Source organism: Camellia sinensis, chromosome 8 (assembly GCF_055761805.1).
Source record: "Camellia sinensis isolate YWXY chromosome 8, ASM5576180v1, whole genome shotgun sequence".
NCBI classification, from domain to species: Eukaryota; Viridiplantae; Streptophyta; class Magnoliopsida; order Ericales; family Theaceae; genus Camellia; species Camellia sinensis.
The window spans coordinates 192,761,421-192,771,783 of NC_138968.1; the positions used below are offsets into that span (position 1 = coordinate 192,761,421).

The 10,363-nt window shown below is 38.3% G+C and overlaps 1 long non-coding RNA gene across 1 annotated transcript; it reads left to right on the plus strand.

The window, feature by feature from the left end:
• Positions 1-6,355: 6,355 nt before the first annotated feature.
• Positions 6,356-8,663, plus strand: LOC145797410 (uncharacterized). The gene is made up of 2 exons (XR_014338940.1): positions 6,356-6,839; positions 8,458-8,663. It is a non-coding gene; the product is annotated as an uncharacterized LOC145797410 (long non-coding RNA).
• Positions 8,664-10,363: the final 1,700 nt, after the last annotated feature.

Genomic DNA, 10,363 nt, shown 5'->3' on the forward strand with positions numbered 1-10,363 from the left:
AAAAAATTTAGTCGCCAAAAGTTGTGAAATTGTCGACTAAAATTTTTTTTAGTCGCTAAAAGTACAATATTTAGCTACTAATTTTTTTAGTCGGGATATATTGATTATGTCGCTAAAAATTCAGTCGCCGTATACTGAGTTTTGGCTATCAAAATCATTTAGTTGCCGAATGTAAAATAAAAAATTATTTTTTATCTTTGGCTTCTAAAAGTTTGGTCACCAAAACACATATTTTCAGTGACAAAAAATTAGTTTAGTCGCCGTATGTTGCGTTTTGGCTACTAAAATCATTTAGTCCCCAAATGTAAAATTAAAAAATTATTTTTTATCTTTGGCGACTAAAAGTTTGGTCGCCAAAAACTAAAATATTTGGAGGGATTTATTTCAAATTTTGGAGGGATTTTATAAAACTAATTTAGTCGCTAATGGTGTAATATATATATATATGGTTTCTATACCACAAACAGCACCTCTGCCTCTCTCTTCATGTTTCTCTCTCCCTCTGCCTCTCCCTTTCCCTCTCCGCTGCTCCTCTCCACCTCTCTCACCGCCGCTCCACCAGCCACGCCTCCGCCGCTCTTCCTCGCCGTCGTGGGCAACCGGAGCACCGATTCACCTAGATTTGCCTTATTTTCTCTCTCTAAACTCCATAGCCAATCATGAAATTCAGATCTACACGACACTACCCATTTCAAACCTTCTATTGAACTGAGCTTCAATGGCGAATCTCGTGGTTCTGGTGGTGGTGATTTTGGGTCTGATCAATGGTGGGTATTGCCGAGAAACGGCCCAAGAAGGTCCATGGAGAATCCACACGTTGTTCTCTGTGGAATGCCACAACTACTTGTTCAGGTTTAGTTCAATTCTTAAAAAAGTGGTGCTAGATCTTTTTGTGTTTTTATTCTCATTAGTTTGGTATGTAATTATGTTTTGTTGTTCTTTTCTTTGGTGTTTATCCCTATCTATGTATAGAAAAGAAGGAATAAAGCATATCTGATATTCGTGTCTATCGGGTATTTGACAAAATGCCTCAGACTATGGTGGTATTGATTAAAACATATCAGAATTGTTATTTTGCAATTTAATAGACTGACAAAGGTATTAGTTAAAAAGTGGACTAGTATGGATGAAGTTTTTTGGTTTAGGCGTTTCTTAAAAATAAATTCATGCATTGGTGTTATGGGGGTTCCACAGTTCCACTTCACATAATACTATTTAGAATTGATATATTTCATGCTAAATGACACTTTTCTCAGTTAGTAGCAAGTGCATGATGCATGGACTTTTTGATGCAGCCAGCACATTGCCAGCACAGCAAGCAGCAAGCAATTCGTGACCAGCACAACAAGCATGGCTTTAGTTTCCATTATTTTATTATTATGTTCACTTTTGGCAATTGCCTTATTATTTGTCTTATGTTAGCTTTTCCTTGTTGCCTTAGTTTATTATATTTTATTCGTTGCCTTAGTCTATTTCCAAACCTGTGTGTTGCTTCATGGAGTTAGCCTCTGTTTTTCTTATAAATAGTGGGTGTAAAGCCTTAGGGCTCTAGAGTTTTTTTTGATTAATATATTTTGAGTTTTATTACTCTTTGTTCCAACTTTGGTTGAACCTTTAAACTCAGTATTCTTGGAGAATCAACGGGTCTAAAGAGGAGTCTTATTTCCGGTATTCTTGTGTGAATCAACAGATCTTAACTTTGTTACTATTGTTTCGATTAGCACTGCATCAGTTGGTATCAGAGCATAGGCGACGATGGCACCGAGGAGGCGGCCCATGGATGACATTTATGAAGCTGACGTAGCGAGAATGCAACAACAAATTGATGCCCTGACCAAGCAACTTGCAGCGTTGCAACAACAGCAGCAACGCCAGCCACATCCAAACCCACGATCTATGGAGGATGAAGAAAGTATGGAGGAGATAGATGACAACCCTTTTGCTGGAAATTTCCAAAGGGAAAGAGTTCGACAAGGTACGGAATCAAATTCACGACGGTGGGAAGCAGGCCTGAAAATTGACATTCCTGAATTTCACGGCAGTGTTCAACCCGAAGAATTCTTGGATTGGCTTTTTGCTGTTGAAGAGGTTCTTGATTTCAAGGAGGTTCCGGAGAACAAACGAGTTTCCTTGGTGGCCACACGCTTCAGGGGAAGAGCAGCGGCTTGGTGGCAACAAATAAAGTTAACTCGAACCAGACAGGGGAAGAGTAAGATTGCTTCTTAGGAGAAAATGAAGAAACATATGCGTATGGCGTTCCTTCCTCATAACTATACACACATGATGTACCAACAATTGCAGAATTTACGGCAAGGGACGAAGACGATCAATGAATATACCACTGAATTCTATCAATTGGTGTCACGTAATGACCTTGCTGAAAACGAAGACCAACTTATTTCTAGGTACATCGGGGGATTGCAAGAACAATATCAAGATACCTTGAATTTATTTGATCCCTATTCTATTTCTGAAGCACACCAGAGATCTATAAAATTAGAAAAAAAGGTCAAAGCGTTGCTCAGGAGTTACGGGGTGGCCAAGTGGAAACACTAGTGGCAACCGTAATCTGCCCCCAACAAACCGAAATACGAGTACGAATCTACCAGGGGCAAGGTGGGCACCACCCCAAGTTGATACGGCTGGCAAACCACTAGGAGGACAGTCAAACAGGAACCCTGGTACTAATGGTGGGATGCGTTGCTTCAAGTGCGGGGAAGTTGGTCATCGCGCTGCAGATTGCAAAAAAAGTGATCGGATTGGCAAGGGCCTATTCACAGACAGCGAAGAGATTGTCGAAGATGGGACTAATGAAGTTCTGCAAGATACTACCAATGATTCCGAAGTTAGTATTTATGACAAGGAAGAACGAGTTGCCGGCGATGAGGGTCCTCTATTGGTTGTGCGCAGGGCTTGCTATACACCTCGAGAGGTTGAAGGGAATGGGTGGTTACGAAACAACATCTTCCAATCCACGTGTACCATTAGTGGGAAGGTGTGCAAGTTCGTAATTGATTCCAGAAGTTGTGAGAATGTCATTGCGGAGGACGCTGTAGCAAAATTGGGAATAAGTACAAGCCAACAACCCAACCCCTACAAACTGTCATGGCTTCAGAAAGGCAAGGAGGTAACAGTTTCCAAGCGTTGTTTAGTCCCCTTATCTATTGGTTCTAATTACAGGGGCAAGGTATGGTGTGATGTGGTTCAGATGGATGCTTGCCATATTTTATTAGGAAGGCCTTGGCAATTTGACCGCGACGTATTGCACGATGGACGAAAGAACACTTACTCCTTTGTATTTAACAAGATCCGCATTGTTCTTGAACCTCATAGAGAAGAAGCACCAAAGCTAGCCACTGAGAAGAGTTCTAGCTTATTGTCTATGCACCGGTTCTTGGAGGAGGTGGCTGAAACGGGAATGGTGTTCATACTAGTAGGAAAAGACAGTGCTATAGAGAGTAAGATCCCTGAGCCTGTGAAGGCTCTAATTGCAGAGTTCCATGATGTATTTTACAAGGAGTTACCCCCAATGTTACCACCCATGCGAGACATACAACATCAAATTGATTTGCTTCCAGGATCAAATTTTCCAAATAGACCCCACTACCGCATGAGTCCAAAAGAGCATGAGGAACTTCGCCGACAAGTGGAGGAATTGTTAGCCAAAGGACACATCCGAGAAAGCCTCAGTCCATGTGTCGTACCTGCACTATTGACCCCCAAGAAAGATGGCTCGTGGCGCATGTGCGTCGATAGTCGAGCAATTAATAAGATCACCATCCGTTATAAGTTCCCCATACCTCGGTTGGATGACTTATTAGATCAGTTAAGTGGAGCAACTGTGTTTAGCAAATTGGATCTGAAAAGTGGTTACCACCATATTTGGATTTGGGAAGGTGATGAATGGAAGACAGCCTTCAAAACTCGAGAGGGGCTTTACGAGTGGCTAGTCATGCCATTTGGTTTATGAAACGCTCCCAGTACTTTTATGTGTGTGATGAACCAACTATTTCGGCCTTTTATCAGGAAGTTTGTTGTTGTTTATTTTGATGATATTTTGGTTTATAGCGCTAATAATAAATTGCACCTTCAGCACTTGCGCCAGGTTCTATCAGTACTGCAGGAAGCAAAATTTTATGTTGGCACCAACAAGTGTTCCTTCTTAACCGATACTGTTGTGTTCCTCGGTTATGTCGTATCTAAAGATGGCCTCTCTGTGGATGAAAGCAAGGTAAATGCAGTTCGTGACTGGCCAGTACCAAAAAACATTCACGACGTACGAAGCTTTCATGGGTTGGCTTCGTTCTATCGGCGGTTCATTCCCTATTTTAGTAGCATTATGGCACCAATTACGGACTGCATGAAAGCTGGCCAATTTTGTTGGACAGAGGCAGCGACAGAAGCATTCCAACAACTCAAACAAAAATTGACTTCAGCACCAGTCCTCATATTACCAGATTTTGCTAAAACCTTTGAGCTATACTGTGATGCATCTAAAGTGGGCATTGGGGCTGTTTTGAGCCAAGGGGGTCGTCCAATTGCATATTTCAGTGAGAATCTTAGCGGTTCCAAAGGCAACTACAACACTTATGATGTGGAATTTTATTCCATTGTCCAATCCCTGAAACATTGGTATCCTTATCTGTCCCAAAGTGAATTCATTTTATTTTCTGACCATGATGCGTTGAAGCACATCAACAGCTAAGACAAACTTTCTTCAAGGCATGCCAATTGGGCAGCATATCTACAACAATTCACCTTTGTGATTAAACATAAATCAGGGGCCTTGAACAAAGTGGCTGATGCACTTAGCCGCCGTTCTTTTCTACTTACTACTATGAGAAATATGGTACTTGGATTCGATTCCTTTCAAGAACTATTGTCTGTTGATCCCTATTTCTCTTGTATTGTGGCGGAAGTTAAATCAAGTCAGAGGTCGGACTTTCTTCTCCATGACGGATTCTTCTTCAAAGGCAACCAATTGTGTGTGCCTGCATCAAGTCTTCGATTGAGAATTATCAAGGAGTTGCATGAAGAAGGCCATGTTGGGCGTGACAAAACTTTGCAGCTTGTGGCTAGTTCTTACTTTTGGCCTTCTATGAGGAAATAAATTTTCAAGCTTGTGGACGGGTGTCGCATCTGCCAAGTATCCAAAGGATCCGCGACCAATGCAGGCTTATACATGCCGTTACCTGTGCCCAACCAGCCATGGACTGACGTTAGTATGGACTTTGTTTTGGGACTCCCGCGCACTCAGCGAGGTTGTGACTCCATCTACGTAGTCGTGGACAAGTTCTCAAAAATGGCCCGTTTCATTGCGTGCAAAAAGACGACGGATGCTGTAAATGTGGCCCAACTATATTTTCGAGAAATCTATCATTTGCATGGGCTCCCTCAGTCCATTGTATCTGACAGGGGCACCCGATTTTTTAGTCATTTTTGGAGATGTCTGTGGCGCTTGGCTAACACAAAGCTTGATTTCAGTAGCGCCTATCACCCTCAAACAGATAGACAGACCGAAGTTGTCAATCGTTCTTTGGGCAACATGTTACGATGTTTAGTAACGGATCATTTGAAATCATGGGATCACAAATTGCACCAAACAGAGTTTGCTTACAATCGCTCTGTAAATCGAAGTTCGGGTTTTAGTCCCTTCTATGTCAATTATGGCTACCAACCTCGGGCCCTGCTGGATTTAGTACCTGTGCCAGAATTAAAGCGCATAAATGGGAAGGCAGAAGAGTTGATTCGCAACCTTCAGGAGGTGCACAAATTAACCCAGTCCAACTTACAACAATCAGTCGCCAAGTATAAATTAACAGTCGACAAGAAACGTCGATTGGTCGAATTTGAAGTTGGCGACTTAGTGTGGGTTGTTCTTACAAAAGACAGGTTTTCAGCTGGTGAATATAACAAGTTGGCAGCACGAAAAATTGGGCCCCTTGCAATTTTGGAGAAAATCAATTCAAATGCCTGCCGTTTGCAGTTGCCTAGTCATATTCGTACTTCCGATGTGTTCAACGTTCGATACCTCATTCCTTATCACGGTGACAACACCACCAACGAGGCTACGAATTCGATGGCAAATTCTCTCCATCCAGGGAAGGAATGATGCAGCCAGCACATCGCCAGCACAGCAAGCAGCAAGCAATTCGTTACCAGCACAGCAAGCAATGGCTTTAGTTGCCATTATTTTATTATTATGTTCACTTTTGGCAATTGCCTTATTATTTGTCTTATGTTAGCTTTTCCTTGTTGCCATAGTTTATTATATTTTATTCGTTGCCTTAGTCTATTTCCAAACCTGTGTGTTGCTTCGTGGAGTTAGCCTCTGTTTTTCTTATAAATAGTGGGTGTAAAGCCTTAGGGCTCTAAAGTTTTTTTGATTAATATATTTTGAGTTTTATTACTCTTTGTTCCAACTTTGGTTGAGCCTTTAAACTCAGTATTCTTGGGGAATCAACGGGTCTAAAGAGGAGTCTTATTTCCGGTATTTTTGTGTGAATCAACGGATTTTAAGATTGTTATTATTGTTTCGATTAGCACTACATCACTTTCCTTCTTCTACTCTTTTTTTCTTTTTCTTTTTCTTTTTTTCCTATTTTTTCTTTTTCAGGGTATGATGTATAAACTTAATAAAGGGAAAGGTCATTCTAATAACATAGTTGGACAATTCAGGGAAAATCTTCTTCACTTGTGTTTTGCAGAGTTGGATGAAGGCACCCCCTTGGTGGATTTCATGGAGGGCCCAAAATGGATTGCAGCTCCTTTGTGTTAAGCGTTCTAAAAGGGCTTTGTGTTCACATATTGGGCTCCAAACCCATGACTTATTCCAAAAGGTACTCAGTGTGTTTGGTTTGAGTTTTTTGAGTTAAGTTTTTTGAAAATTAAGTTTTTTGGTTTTCGTGTTTTTTTGTTTTTAGTGAATATTTTTTAAATTTTAAACATTTTTTTTAACTTTTTAGATGCACCTTACTTAGATATATCTAAAAGGTAGAAAATTTTGAAAAAATATTTTTAAAAAATTAATAAATACATAAAAATACAAAAAATGTACTGAATTCTCATATTTTTTTTTTATATTTTGGGTATTTAGTGAATTTTTAAAAGGTTTGCTTCACAAATTTTTTATTTTTTAGATACATCTAAGTTAGATATGTCTAAAAATTTAAAAAAATGCTTAAAATATTAAAAAAAATCAGTAAAAACAAAAAAATACGGAAAATAAGAAAGTAGAATTTTCTAAAAAGTGTTTTTTGAAAAGTGAAACCAAACATAGTGACTGATGTTGGAATTCACTTCATTCTTGGGTTGCTTTACATCTGTATATAGAAGTTAATATAACAATGCAAAAAATAATTCAATTTTGGTCAGTTTATGCTGAAATTAACTCAATAGTTGATTAAAGTAGCATGTTAAAGAGATATTTGTTTTCTTGTGTTCTCCAAGGAAACTACGGGCCACCCCATGTTTAAAGGAGACACCCATGAGACACTGATTATTCCACAATAAAGTAGTTTGAACCTACCTAAACAAATTAGTATCACATTAGAATAGAGTAAATTGACAGCAAATCGTGCTTTTTAATGTTTAAATAATATTGTGCAATGAATTTATTTTTTGTCTGCACTCAGCTTTCTTTTCTTTTAAATACAGTAGCTTCTCTGTCTAATATATGGATAAAAAAGTTGTTTTGTAAAAGCTGTTTGCAAGGACAGCAGTTTCTTTTACTCAAATAACTTATTAATGTGGTGTGGAATCTTTTTCTGTCTCTGGCTGTGGTGGTGGGGTGCTTGGTGCTGGTTCTTGTGCTGGAATAAATTGGTGGGCCAATTTACACAAATGATTGGTTGCATATTTGCATTGCGGCATGTTAGTCTCAATGCAAGTTTGGGCTATCGGATACATACAGATACAGTCAATTTCTAAATGTTGAAACTATGCTTTGTTAAGTGGAGTTAAATTATGCTTTTGTGAAGTTGTAGAAATTAACTTGACATGGTTATTTTGATCCGGTCTCTGGCTAAATATTTTAAAATTACGAGTTTTTGAAAATCTTACGATGAGGTTGTAGCCTAAACATATGTTTGCATTTTTCTGTCTTAAAGTCATTACCAAACTGTAGGTACTCTATATATGTCAAATTTGATTCACGTAAACTAGGAATTGCTTGCTTTTCTGTCATGTTCATAAGAAATTTGAATCTTGCTGGCTCCTGCTTCTTGTTTGTTGTGGTTATCAGGGGAAGATCCCGGACATTGAGAAGTGCTTGGATGTAACACTTGTTACTTAGCAACTGATGTTGTCCAAAAACCCCGGACATTGAGAAGTGCTTGGATGTAACACTTGTTACTTAGCAACTGATGTTGTCCAAAAACTATGTATCTGTTTGTGCTATCTTTCGTTAGCAATTGTTTGTGATATGTGTTACTGATCTATATTAATTTATGTATGCAGCTTTCAGCTTTGCTTCAGTAATTGCTTTGAGGGTTGGACTGCAACTGGCTTCATCACTAGTTTTTTAATTTTATTTTATTTTATGGCCTTTACGTTTTTATGTTTTTTGTGTTTTTGTTAGTTGGTTTGTTGCCAAATTAACAATTGGATATTAATTTTGTTTAATCCTCCGTTATGTACGGAATTATATTTTTGAGATTGGATTATACCTGATTTGTATGGAATTTTTTTTGGAAATATTAATTTGATGTTAAATATGATTTTTTTTTTTTTTTTTTTTTTTAATGGTTGAAAGTGAAATGTGTGCATGTTGTGGAATAGTTGCTAATTTTATCAGTATATGGATAATTTTATTTATAAAATGGGAAAAAAACTTTTGGCTATTAAATATTTAGTAGCTAAAAATAAAAATAAAATGAAGAAAAACTTTTGGCTACTAAATATTTAGTAACTAAAATAAAAGCAGACTTTAGGCGACTAAGAATTTAGTAGCTAAAATAAATAAACTAAATGATAAAAAAACTCTTTGGCAACTAAAACTTTGGTCTCGCCATAGATACTTTAAGTTTTGGCGACCAAAGTTTTAATAGTGGAAACTAAGATTTTTGGCGACTAAAAATATTAGTCGCCATTTATAAAACTTTTGGCGACTAAAAAATATTTAGTCACCAATACCTTTACCGACAAGCTTTCTGCGACCCATTCGGCGACCAAAATATTTAGTTGGCAAAATTTTTGGCGACTAAAAATTTAGTCACCAAAAGTGAAATTTCTTGTAGTGGGTGGAGCCACTGGAATCAACCATCCAAGGAAAAGTATGAATCTTTTCTTATTAAAGAGAGAAGGAAAAAGGAAAACATTTAAACTATTCAAAATTTTGGTTGGACATCTTACCAATCTTGGTTCAATGAATCTAAGCAATTGTAAAAACTTTAATGTTGTATTTGGTTGGAAGATTTGGAAAGGAATTTGGAAAGGGCAAGAGAAAAGGTATGTGAAATTAGGTGAAATGTAGGTATATTTTATTTACATTTCACCTATCTTTTTCATTTCCCTTTCCAAATCCTTCCTCAAATCTATCAACCAAACACAGCATAAAAGTATTCCAGACAACATTTGTCAGTTGAAAGCTCTTACAAGTCTAAACCTCACTGGCTGCTCCAAACTTGACGAACTGCTGCAAGACGTGGGTTTCCTGGACTGTTTGAAGGAGCTTCATGAAGATTGGACTGCAATTAGAAAAGTCCCATCCTCCATTGGACTTCTGAAGAAATGGAGTTCTTTTTTCTTGCCTTCAACTTTACTTAGACATAGAGAGAACTCCATGACTTTGGAACTAGCAGCTTTGTCAAGGATAGAGTCCTAAGTCAAGAATTGAACTCGTCAAAGATTTCTAACCTCATTACTGTACACCTAAAACTACCCAATTTGGATCATTATGGAGACAATGCTAGTTGCCGTAAATCCTTTTCTGTTATTAACATTTCTCTTTGGATTGCAGATAGCCTCATACACAGGATCATTATTAATGGCTCGTGGAATAAGGATACTTTGCTTGCAAGAGGAGCTTGGGCAGCTTTGGATGAATTTGATAGACAGACTACGGCGCACACTGCAGCCTTCTTTGCATTATCGGCATCTACGGCAGAAGCCAAGGCGTGTCTTGATGCAGCTTGATGGTCTGTAGATCACAATGTCAAGACTGTTAACATATACACATCAGCTGAGGCTTGTATCGGCGATCTATTGTTGAGGATATTAAGATGTTCTGCAATACAGTTGAGTTTATTTGTATTACATGGAAGTCCCTAGGAATGTTGGTGTGAGCCCAATGCCCATAGAAAGGCAAAAGCTGCTCTTAGATGATACATCAAGTTTTTTGTTCCTGTGTGTGTATATATATATA